Genomic DNA, 13,284 nt, shown 5'->3' on the forward strand with positions numbered 1-13,284 from the left:
TAACCAAATACAAATACTTAAAATCTCTTGAAATACTAAGATTGGCAGTGGTACCCCTCTTCCCCCACTTTGGGTTCTTTAAAATGATGGGATATTTTTCAATCATCACTCGCCGAATCCCCAAACAAGAAAAGGCTTCGCGGCGGTAACAGCCTGACCAGGATAAACCAGCAGGCCAGAGTGCTGGCTCACCCGCCGCAATCAGTTCGGCCTCCCGGTCTCCAGTCTATCAGTCCAGGGCAGAACCCAGCTTTATACTGAATATAGGAATTTAGTGTCCTCAGTTCGTGGCTTGTCAGTTGCACCAACTACTCTAAAACTCACCCTGTCATGACTCAGGCAGCAAGCTGTCACACAGCCCTGTCCACACGTCGCGTTTGATCATTCGGATGTTTAAAACGTCATTCCATCGCGCCTCTCCCACCTCCTTTTACCCAACCCACGTACACACCATGCCTAGGTGATAGGGGTCAATTGCAGAGAGCTAGGTAGTTGCGGCTACTTGGTGACCGGGGTTCCAGCATTCCTGACCACACAGCAACTCACCTTACCCACGAATCTAACCAAGTCTAGGATCCAGGTCCACCTTGGTGAACGAATTAACCAAAGACCCTTTGTGAATCAAGTACCATGAACGTGGTCCTCCCCGACCTCATCAGTTCAAAAGCCAGGGACACCTCGGTAAATAGATTTCCATCCTCCCCACTAAATACTGCGCTTTCTTAACCCCACGAGCAAGCCGCTCCGTCGTGACCCTTGCATTCGTACCCCCTCAAACCTCGTCTCGCACTAAAGTTCACGTCAATTTCGCCACAACCTGATCACAGCAAACATCTCCACTAACACACTCTCCATTTATTGCTCCCTATTTTATCACGGAAGCACTGGAAGTAAGGGATCCACCAGTAGTAGCTGCGACATTATTATAGTAATAATTGTCGCAAATATTGATAAATCAACAAACAATTGAATCATGCAAACACATCCTCCGTTGTCATGGGGCATAGGACTTTATAAGGTGACTGTGATGTTCACTGCTACGAGAAACCTCCATAACGGATGGAGCAAGGTAGCTAAGTGACTTCGGATGTGCCACATCAGTAAGCGGTGTAGGTTCTCGCAACATTCCTGTCCGTGTGTTTCGAAAAAGAGTGACGTGTATGCGTATATCAGTGTTCTGGACGATAATCCGTGTTGTGATATATTTGCAATTACTGAGCGTGTTAGCTGTGCGGAAGGTGTGACCGAGCGAGTTGACTACGCGGTAAGGTTTTTCAGTAGTTTTTGATTTTCGCACAAGACAAGGCAAATCATTGTGAAGTTGTACTTTTGCTATATTCATATGATCGTTTACTGAGCGAGTTGGCTACGCAGTATGTGCACAGTGTGTTTCAGTAGTTTTTGATTTTCGCAATAGGCAAATCATCGATGATGTACTTTTGCTATATTCATATTATCGTTTACTAAGCGAGATAGCTACGCGATATGTGCTTAGTGTGTTTCCGTAGTTTTTTATTTTTCGCACTAGGCAAATCATTGAAATTGTACTTTTGCTATATACATATGATCGTTTACTGAGCGATTTAGCTACGCGATATGCACACAGTGTGTTTCCGTAGTTTTTGATTTTCGCACTAGGCAAATCATTAAAGTTGTACTTTTCCTGTACACATATGATCGTTTACTGAGCGATTTAGCTACGCGATATGTGCACAGTGTGTTTCCTTAGTTTTTGATTTCCGCACTAGGTACATCATTGAAGTTGTACTTTTGCTGTATGCACAGGATCGTTTACTGAGCGAGTTGGCTACGCGATATGTGCACTGCCTTATGCATAAGATCGCGTTGTATGTTCGATAGAGATATGCCTTGACAGAGCAGGTAGAGGAGAAGGTGGTGATAACAGCCGCTATCTTGCGCAAGCTGTTCAGAATTCTAGTCTTCTTATTTTTTCTCTTAGAACAAAGGTATCCCCTGACGTGTTGTATCGTGTATCGTGTTCTAAACACATCAATCAATGTTCTGATCACATGATGTTAACGACATCAGGTACAGTGTTCGATTCTAGTCTTGTTATGTTCCAATCACTTCTTTTGTAATCTGATCTTCTTAGAACAAAGGTATCCCCTAACATGTTCTAAACACATGTTGTATCGAGTACAGTGTTCGATTCTAGTCTTGTTATGTTTTAATAACTTATTTAGTGTTCTGAACAAATCAATCAATGTTCTGATCACATGTTGAAGTTAACGACTTCGAGTACAGTGTTCGATTCTAGTCTTGTTATGTTTCAATCACTTCTTTTGTAATCTGATCTTCTTAGAACAAAGGTATCCCTTGACATGTTCTGAACACATGTTATATGGTGTTCGATTCTAGTCTTGTTATATTTTAATCACTTATTTAATAATCTGATCTTCTTAGAACAAATGTATTCCCTAACATGTTCTAAACACATGTTGTATCGTGTGCGATTCTAGTCTTGTTATGTTTTAATCACTTATTTAGTAATCTGAACACATCAAACAATGTTCTGAACGCATGTTGTATCGAGTACAGTGTTCGATTCTAGTCTTGTTATGTTTTAATCACTTATTTAGTGATCTGAACATATTAAACAATGTTCTGAACGCATGTAGTATCGAGTACAGTATTCGATTCTAGTTTTGTTATGTTTCTTTTGTAATCTGCAAATCTAAACATGCACAATGACGTTATCGCTGCAGCATGTGCTTACTCTTACCTTCGCGACGCATGTTTAAACTCGTTCGATAGAGAATAATAGTATGTTGGGAAGGGCAGCTCGGTAAGTATGTTGAGAAGGGCAGATAGAGGATGGTTGCCTAGTTGTATTCCTCTTAAAACAATAATCACCACCACCACCACCTGAGAAGGGCAGCTTTCTTTATAACTATAGGGCAGCTTGCTTACTTGCGGCGTGGCTAAGTCTCGCGCTATAATGTTTTACTTCCATCAACATAGTAATAATACTCGCTGTGCATGTAGTTAAAGATGGCGATTGACAACTGTCAAAAAATCACGTGGAAAATCACGTGAAATTTCAAAAGTAGTAGCTAAAGATGGCAGCACGATGCTCTGTTGATTAAATATGGCCGCTTGTCAGCTGTCAAAAAGCATGTGGGTTTGTAAAGCACGTAGAATTTTTCAAATTGCCCTCCACCACATTTCAAAGGTAGTAGCTAAAGATGGCAGCACTGAGGTTAGCGATGCAAGATGGTGGATAACAGCTGTCAAAAAGCACATGGAATTTTTCACATGGCCTGTAGTGCCGTAAAGATAGCAGCACGATGCTCTGTTAATTAAGGATGGCGGTTGACAGCTGTTGAAAAAGCACGTGGAATTTCAAATTGCCCTCCACCGCATGCATAACAGCAGCCGCCATCTTGTGCTGTAGCCTCTAAGCTAGCTTTCTTCATAAGAGCAGCCGCCATCATGCGCAAGCAACCCTACGACGTCTCATAAGAGCAGCAGCCATAAGCACCCCTAGGCCGTCTCATAGGAAGCTACGTATAGTCGCCATCTTGCGCAAGCATCCCTAGGGAGTCTCATAAGGAGTTGTGTATAGCCGCCATCTTGCCCAAGCGCCCTTAAGCCGTCTCATAAGAAGCTATGTATAGCCGCCATCTTGTGGCCGCCATCTTGCGCAAGCATGCCTAGGGCGTTTCATAAGGAGCTGTATATAGCCGCAATCTTGCAGCCACCATCTTGCCGAAGCACCCTTAATGCGTCTCATAACGAGCCATGTAGAGCCGCCATCTTGCGCAGGCGTCCCTAGGGAGTCTCATAAGAGCCTATGTATAGCAGCCATCTGGCGACCGTCATCTTGCGCAAGTACCCTTAAGCCGCCTCATAAGGAGCTGTGTATAGCCGCCATCTTGTGGACGCCGTCATGCGCAAGCATCCCTAGGGAGTCTCATAAGATCCTATGTATAGCAGCCATCTTGTGCAAGCGCCCTTAAGCCGTCTCATAAGAAGCTATGTATAGCCGCCATCTTGTGGCCGCCATATTGCGCAAGCATCCCTAGGGAGTCTCATAAAAGCTTAAGTATAGAAACCATCTTGCGACCGTCATCTTGCGCAAGCTCCCTTAAGCTGTCTCATCAGGAGCTGTGTATAGCCGCCACCTTGTGGCCGCCATCTTGCGCAAGCATCCATAGGGCGTCTCATAAGAGCCTATGTATAGCAGCCATCTTGTGCAAGCGCCCTTAAGCCGTCTCATAAGGAGCTGTGTATAGCCGACATCTTGTGCAATTGGCGTCGGAAAGGCATCCGGCCGTAAAACTGAGGTTAGGCCCTTCCATGAGGTTAGGCTAGCTCTCTTACGCATAAAAAGTTAGGTTAATCCCCTTCAAGATGGCGGATGTGAGGTTAGGCTCGCGCTCTTAGCCAGCGCAGTCAGTGTGGAGGATGCCTCTGCGGAGTGGCCTGTGGAGGAGGAGGAGGAGGCCTCTGCGGAGGGTCGGTGGAGGTGGAGGCGGCAGAACCCGTAACTTATACTACCACCGTCGCCTTGGACGTGACAGCGGTCAGAGGCCCCTTTAAGCTGATAAGAAACACATGCACACTTTGGTCTTGGCCAAAAGGCCGAGAAGCGGAAGTTACAGGCCATTTGCCTGGTGTGAAAATCGGAAATCAAGAAAACCAACCTCAGGTTTGCCGACAGTGGGACTCAAACCCACTCTCTCCCTCATGCAAGCTCATAACTGCGTGACTTGACCCGTTTAACTAACCAACTAACTAACTAACTCACTCGATTCTGTTCCTTTTTTTATTGTTTTATTATAACCACAGCTGCAGTTACGATATGATCTGTTTGCCTGTACATCAGTGACTCACAAACTCTAGAGAGCACCGGTAAATACTGGGGCTGTACCTTAATTAAGACCATAGTCGTTTTCTTCCCACTCCTATCCCTATCCCATCGTTGCTATAAGACCTATCTGTGTCGATGCGACGTGAAATAAAACACACAAAAAAGCTAACAAAAACAGAAAAATACCTACAAGAGTAAGAGAACAGACGGGTGTAGTGCAGATTGCACCAATTTAATTACGAAGATTTTATTTTTTTATCATTGGTCAGAAAAGCGTACAGAAAATGGGGGGGTGGGTTAAAACCTAGAACGACAGTAAATGTGTTTGTAATGACACAGCTCATTTAATTCGCGCATTTCCTAGTCCTCATGAACAAGGAAAGAACAAAATAAAAGACGATAGAAAAAACGGTTACTTGCTACGGGATGAAATAGAGGCCTTACAGCCAGCGGCTCAACGCTGAGTACCGAGCAAGTGGCCTTGCGGTTAGAGTCAAGCAGCTGTGAGCTTGCATTCGGGAGATAGTGGGTTCGAACCCCACTGTCGGCAGCCCTGAAGATGGTTTTCCGTGGTTTTCCATCTTCACACCAGGAAAAAGCTGGGGCTGTAACTTAATACCACAGCAGCTTTATTTTTAATCCTAGCCCTTTCCTGGAATTCACAGTATTGAAAGACTTTTCCACCTAGCAAGAGATCGTACTACATTCGCCACAGTGATCGCCAACGTCAGGGGGACCTGATATGGTACTGTGAAGAAGAAGAAGAAGAAGAAGAAGAAGAAGAAGAAGAAGAATAAGAATGAGAAGAAGAAGCCCTTTCCTGTCCCATCGTCAACATAAGATTTATCTGTGTCGGTGCGTCGTAAAGCAAATCGAAGAAAAATAAATAAAAAATCTACGCCGAGCGTTGGGTAGTAGTAAATAATCCGACGCTCAAATGAGCCAACGGATTCAGTCGGAGGAGTCCCTTTAATTGGCTACTGGAAATACCACTGAGATCCAGCGTTCAAAATAGCTGTCAGTACTTTTAGCATGTCCATATTACGGTGTTTCGATAGTGATGTGGGAATCTCGTCGTTTCCGGGAGCTTTGTTATTGGGTAAATTTTTAACAGTACATTTAACTGCTGTTATTTTAATTGGTGGCACTGGTTAGTGGTTGTTTATGTTACTGTCGTGTTGTGGATTAGTTAAGTGATTATTACGCTTTAAGTTTTCTTTTAAGTTATTGGCAAGTAGCTCGTTTTTTTGTTATTACACGTGGCTGGTTGGCCGTTATGATTGGTTGCTGAAGGGGGAGGGTAGGATTGTCTGACTTGGTGAAAATTTTGGTAGTTTGCCATAAATTACTATTATTATTATTACTTCTTTTAGAAAAGGCTATTTATTCGGGGCGTCGACCTAAGAAGATCTTTTGTCCTCTATTTGGCACCATATGTTGTGAACCTGCGTGTATTTGGAAATGGCGGAAGTGTAAAGTGTTGAATGTGAGGAAAGGAACATTAAGGACGACACAAACACCCAGTCCCCAGGCCGAGGATATTACTCATTTGCAATTAAAAACCCGTGACTCGGACGGGAATCGAATCCGGGGCCGCCGGATGACAGGCGGACGCGTTGCCCCCTACACTGCGGGGTCGGACATTATTATTATTATTATTATTATTATTATTATTATTATTATTATTATTATTATTATTATTATTCATATCAGTCTTTCGGAGGTTTTTAATTTAAGGTTCCAAGTTTCATATGTGTGTTTGATTAGCTCTTTTTTACCTTTAGAGTTTATTTTATCTTGGAGAGATTTAGATCTCTGAAAGGTTGAGCTGTCTTTGTTTTTCGACTTTAATTAGTTGTATTAAGTGTGGGGGTAGTCCGACTCATTGACTGAATGGTTATCGTACTGCCCTTCCGTCCAGAGGGTTCCGGCTTCGATTCCCGGCTGGGTCGGGGATTTTAATAACTTCTGATTAATTTTTCTGGCTCGGGGACTAGGTCTTTGTGTGTGTCCCACCACTCTCCTCTTCATATTCACACAAACCACCACACTACCAACCACCACAGAAACACGCAATAGTGATTCCATCCTTTCATATAGGGTTGAAGTCAGGACCATTTCCACACGTGCGACACAGCTCGCGACCGCACAAATATGGGAAAAGCTGTAGAAAAAGAAGAAGAAGAAGTGTGGGGTTGGAGTGTTTGGCCTGGTTTTGTAGCGTGGTGTGGTTAAGATAATGGTGAATGTAGTGATTGCCATGTCGATATTGTCTTAGGATATGAGTGGTGATAAGTGGTTTGTTTAGCGAAGAATTTGGAGTTGGAAGTTGTACTCTTCCCAATCTATGTTGTTTTGGGTTAATTAGTTTCGGTGTTTGAAGGTAGTTGGGTTTGATGTTGATTTCAATGAGTACTGGTCGGTGATCAGAATTTAATGGTTGCATAATGTTTATATTTGTGTTGTATGGTATGTTTAAAAGAAGGGCTATGCCATTGGTGTCTGACGTGAGTGCAGTGTGTTGTTTCTCCACCAGCAGAAAGTGGGTTCTAAAGGGACCATTATGACGTAGTTATTCTGTAGGTTGTAATTGCGTAGTTTGTTGCCTTGAGTGTTCAAATCCACTGAGCGAATGTTGCCTAGTCGTATCGCCGCCTATCAACGGGAAGTACTATACAAGTAAAGGAAGGAGGTCTAATATTTTAATGAATATTTCATTCTTATGAACGCGTTGTAATCGAAATACAATTTCAGCTTATTAGGTTACAAGTGAATTTCGAGTACAATGTGGCCGTGAAAAATATTCATTGATTTGGCCCACAACGAACGATAATCGCGCACTCTACAGCTGTGATATCAGTAGATGCCCCTCATCCTCTCCAGCAGAACAACTATGGTGCAGGACACCCTAGGTGAATGGTAGAGCATCCAACGCTAAATCGGGAAGTTGTAGCAAATACAGTAGAGACAATACGCGACACTCAGCGAGATATCGAGGGATAGCTATTAGAGCTCTCTCTAGCGGATTGACCTGAGAACTATTGATTCTGTCATAATAGCACGTGTATTTGTGTGTGAAGCTTTTGGTGTTATTTATGCGTTTTCAGTGAGTTGACATAATTAAATAGTAGCGTGTGTCATTCCTTGATATCTCCTCTCAACATGAGGGGAAAGGTATGTGCTGTGTTTGGCTGCAGTAAAAATGAAATAGAGAGGAATGCGCGGTCTTTCTTCCGTTTGCCTCGTGACAAGAAAATGTAAGTAATATTGTGTTTGCATATGTATTCTTCCAGCGACAAAGAGATTTTTATAGTACTTCAATATCTTCTGACCTACTCGACCCATATTTTAACTAGCTTAAAATATAATATGCATATTTTATTGTATAGTGCAGCAGTTAACCTTCAATACCGATGTGTTATTGTAGGTGTGATCTGTGGGTTTGATTTAATTCAGGAAAATACATATGCATATGAGTGTGGCTGGTTGTGTACCAAGTTACCCCATTGGAATGCCGTCATGCGTTGTCAAGCACTGAAGAAAATATGGGTGATTTAAGAAATGTACATACTGTATTTTATTGAAACAATATGATGATGCAAATTTACTTTACCCTAAGGTAATGGCATTATGGCAAGTATTGCTTATAGGGAAAGTTTGAATATTTTTGAGGCTAAACTTATAGATTTTCTTTCTGTTAGTAGGCTTCAAGTTAAAAGGAAAACTGTCCAGCTCTTAAATGTAAATTCATTGAATCATGTGTGTAAGTAATGTGCCGATATTTTTGTTGACAAGTGTTTTAATATGATGATAAAAGGCTTTTAAATGAGAAAAAAGAAAAATCTAGTCGTGAACGTTCAGGCAGGAATTCTAAAGCTAAAAAAGTAATGCATAAATGAAAGATCAAGCCCTTTCACAGCAGTCCACTTCACATCTTGATTATATGTCTAATTTCAGTCTTTAAATAATAACCTGTTAAATAATTCTTCATTCATTTATCCAGAATTGCTTTAGCAACTTTGAAGTTAATATCTTAGTAACACTATCTTTCTGGACGTAATTTATTTATCCATTTCCGTATATACACTTCCATTGATATTTGAATTTAGCGGGAATTTTCAGGTCAAGCCACTAGGAGCGCCACTTGCGACTTGTCTCCCATTTTAACAAGGCTAAATCCGGAAGTGTCGCGTATTGTCTCTACTGTATTTGGTTTAGGTTTGGATCCTACTCGCGTCAGACTGGCCATTCTTGTTCTGTTATTAATCTCTTTTATAAGCACTATATTTACGGAAAATGGCCTAATAAGAGTCACGGATGCATTTTCCATGACTGTTATTTCTCAAAAATTTTATAACAAGACATTATTATCTGCTATTCAAAAGACGCTCAACGGACACTTGAAGTGCGCCTGCGCAATTATTTGAGGTTGTATAATGTAATATGATTGGTTTGTTACTTTTCTGTTTCGGTATTGGTTTCTCCTCCTCCCATTCCTTCCCTTTCCCTTTTCAAACGTAGTCTTGGTGACTGGCTACCTCCAGTTACTCTCATTTTAGGTTTGTCTGAGTATTAACTTGTCTCGTTAGGCTGCTGGGCTGCGAGCATCCGAGTGTAAGTCTTGAGTGTATGTTGAATGAAAGGTTGATGATTGTGGCAGCGAATGGGCATGTGAATGAGCCAGTGATTATGATATCTGTGTGTGTGCTGGGCTCGTAGCCCAGTATGCTCCTTTGTACTAATTGCCAGTATGACTTTATTTCAGTTTTGTTTTCGGTTAGGTCGGTAGTATGCCCTTTGTGCTTTATTAATTTTCGGTATGTTCAGCTTTTGTAATTACTGTAGTTGAAGTGCGCTCCAGTGGGAGAGTTTTCTTATAGAACATCATAAAACACATTTATATTTATGAGACATACTTTTCTTCCGAACCTAACCGAGTGACATAGCTGCCATATGGTTCAGGAGTTTAATTTGTTTCTTAACTGCGATTTATCTTTGTAAATTTTTGTTGTTGAGTTTGTATAAATGCCTAATGAATTGCAGATGATCAGTTCCCTTATGCTTGTACCATACTTTCGATCCACCTTGCTTCACCTCTGGTTATTTTCCTTTTCCTAGGCCGCAATCTTCTCATAAGTTGAAAGGTTACTTCGAGTAATTACAATATTTTCTTTGTATTTAACTAAAGGTGAAATAATAGCTTATTATGAGCAGTGACTATTTTGTTCACAGGAGCCGAACGGAAGGGGTCGAGTGCGCCCCACAGGCGCTATGATATTAACCATGATAATAGTTACCTCAATGCTCGCCGGGGCGACGTGCCTCCTGCTGACGGACACCTGTAAAGATTTCGACACCCTTGACTGGGCTGGTTTTCTGTGCTGTTGCCTGTGTGCACCTCTCCTGACTAATAGAGCCGCGAATTATGACACTGGCTTAAGGAAATGTCCTAGTTCTCTTGAAGTTACCTCAAGTGATTCACTATAGAAGTAAGTTCATACCATTTATTTTAAAGCTACATATTGTTTATATCCTAAGATTGCTGACCACACGATACCTCGTAATTTGCAGGCCTTCTGGCTGAGCAGCGGTCACTTGGTAGGCCAAGGTCCTGCGGGGCTGTTGCGCCATGGTTTTATTTAAGACTGAAGTTTTAACGTCAACCCTCTTATCTACAGGATATTTCACCAAGGGCGTGCAAAATATAAACAAAGTAGGGATGGTGAACTTTTCATGCTTTAAATTCAGAATTTTGGGATTTTGATATGAACACTTAGCATTTTCCGGCGTTTATACTCACGTTAATGGGCGTTTTACTGCGCTTTGAAGGAAACATATGCGCCATTTCACTGTTAGCAGTGAATAGTGTGGGGCAAAAACGGTCGCTATGCCGCGGGAACATTGAAAAATAAGACGCAAATATAACCGTAAATGTGGAGTAGACCATAATTTTATCAGGTACAAACCGAGAAATAACATCTAGAAGGCGGTGAAAAAGAATGTAAGATATAATTTTGTTAAAATTTTCTATTAAAAAATCATTCGAGAAGAAAACAACGCAAGCAGATCGCTACGAAAGATTAATACGGAAAGAAGACTATATTCATAGAAGAAGGTTTTAATTGAGAAGAAATAGAAATAAACTTCAAGGAAATTGAGCAAGACAACGAAATACCGCATACCTGCGAATTAATAAATTGAAATAGAACAGCTGGTCAGAATCGTTATGTAACCAGCTACGTCACGAGACACGAAGTGAAAGATATACGCAGCATCATAACTTGCTTTCAAGAAGATAAAAAAGCAATACAACAGCTGTTAGAAATAAACTATAGGAAATTAAATCACAGTATAATTGAAATTTTCATAGCCATATTAGTAGTCTGCAAGACTTTAGCACGATTCAATCGAAAGAAGCATTAGTATCAATATATTTCTAAATCATAGAAGGCTTTGTACATTAAGATGACGAAACTGACCGTCTTAATCTATATTTCTGTCCTGACTGCGCAAGAAATGGCCACCGTCATGTGCTAAGAAGACCGAGGCATGGCTGTCTGGAGATGGGGACTTGAAGCCGACAAACCTATTCCCAGATGACGGAGAAGGAGGAGAGAACTACCCAGATGTTTCCCGAAGGCTAATACGATGTTACAGTCGTATTGACGGCATGTCCTAAGCATTTGGACACAGAGCAGCGAGGGAAAACAGGAAGAAAAGATACGTTTATTAAAATATCATTACCGTAAGTAATTTAAATAACATGTTTTTCAGAAGTGCGATTTTCTATTTGTATGAAATATGTATGTGTAGTGCTGTCGTGAATTTATATTCAAAAGAAGTGGTGTTACATGTGGAAAGGCAATCGATTTAACAACATACGAGGTTATTAGGAAGTCATCTGACCAAAATGACAAGTACTTTGAGTTAGGATATATTTAACCAGCGATAGCCAAGTCATGCGTTCGTAATGCTATCAATATTGTGTAAAGAGGTTAACTTACTTTAGCTGTTGCTATGATATGACATTGTGGTTAGTGTTAAGATTATATTAGGATATTATACTACGAAACTGAGATAATGTAATGCCATATACAGGTTATGTCGAGGTTATAGGAAGACATATGAAGAATATGAGAGGAATCTGAAGAAAATTGAGAAGGAAATGGAATATATAAGTGGATGAATAATAATTATGAAGTCATATGCGTCAAATTAAGATAGGATATTGTGGTTATTGCAATAAAGAATGAGATATGATATGAGAAATATGAAGCAGATGATATATATGTGAAGAAAGGTCGAGTAATAAGAATAATAATGATGGTTATTATTTTTTCGTCGAGACTAAGAAGATGAATATTTTATTGACGATGTTAAGTTAGTTGACGCGATTTAAGGTTGAGAATAGATGTATTCAATTCCATAACGCATATTAATCTTTCAGCATTCCATATATAACACTAAATACGATCCATATATCGTGCATATGTTGGTTAAATACCTGTAGATTATCAAAAACGAATCCACATAAGGAAGTTAATGTGAACATGGCCCATATTATCCTGAATTTTTAACCACAAATATCTTTATTCAAATAAATAGAGTTAGGAGGCTTGTTTTCTCATATTAAATGGTATCACTGAAGAGGTTCTCTGTAATTGAATGATGTTAACATGGATTAGTAGAGTCTTCTTAGATGACAGACTACAGAATTTCCAGGGATAACATTAAATAAGATGTAAGGAGTAACTGATGACATAATGACAGATCACATATGGTAAATATATTGGCACTTAGACAAATTTTGGAAATTTATATTTATTTTTGATGAGTGATTTTAAATAGTCAGTAATGGTAACTTTGATTATTTTTAGAGCAAAGTGATGATTCAATGACTCGTCATATCTTTTCTTCCTGAAGTGTATGAATTTTAGGGACGTATATTTTGAAATACTCGATTTACAAAAATGAATGAGAAAACGAGTGCTTTCTTTATATGAAGGTTAACAAACGTGATAATTGTGATAATGAAATATTGACAGATAGATGCAGTCAAAACAAGCTGAAAACTTGTTAATAGATTTGCAATGTATTGTATATAAATTAAGAGGATACTTTAAGATATTAGGTTGCGTAAAAGTGAAGAAAGAATATAAAAACGTGGGTTTTATTTGATAATTTATAACAAGTAATGAGCAAATGAGTCATTTTCTATATCCCAGAGAAACCATGTATATAGCAAGAATTTATATGATTCATTTAAATTAAAGGCTTTTAGATGTTATATGGATATAAATTAGGTTAGTTAGGCAATGAGATAATTAGATTTTCTTCAAGATATTCAGTTTTCAAATCATTTTCAAGATCTTTTAATTTAATAAAGACATGTTATATAAATTTATTTATTCTTTCAATGGCTACTTAGGTTAAGCATGTACTTATAAGTA

The sequence above is a fragment of the Anabrus simplex genome, chromosome 7 (genome assembly GCF_040414725.1).
Source record: "Anabrus simplex isolate iqAnaSimp1 chromosome 7, ASM4041472v1, whole genome shotgun sequence".
Classification (NCBI taxonomy): Eukaryota; Metazoa; Arthropoda; class Insecta; order Orthoptera; family Tettigoniidae; genus Anabrus; species Anabrus simplex.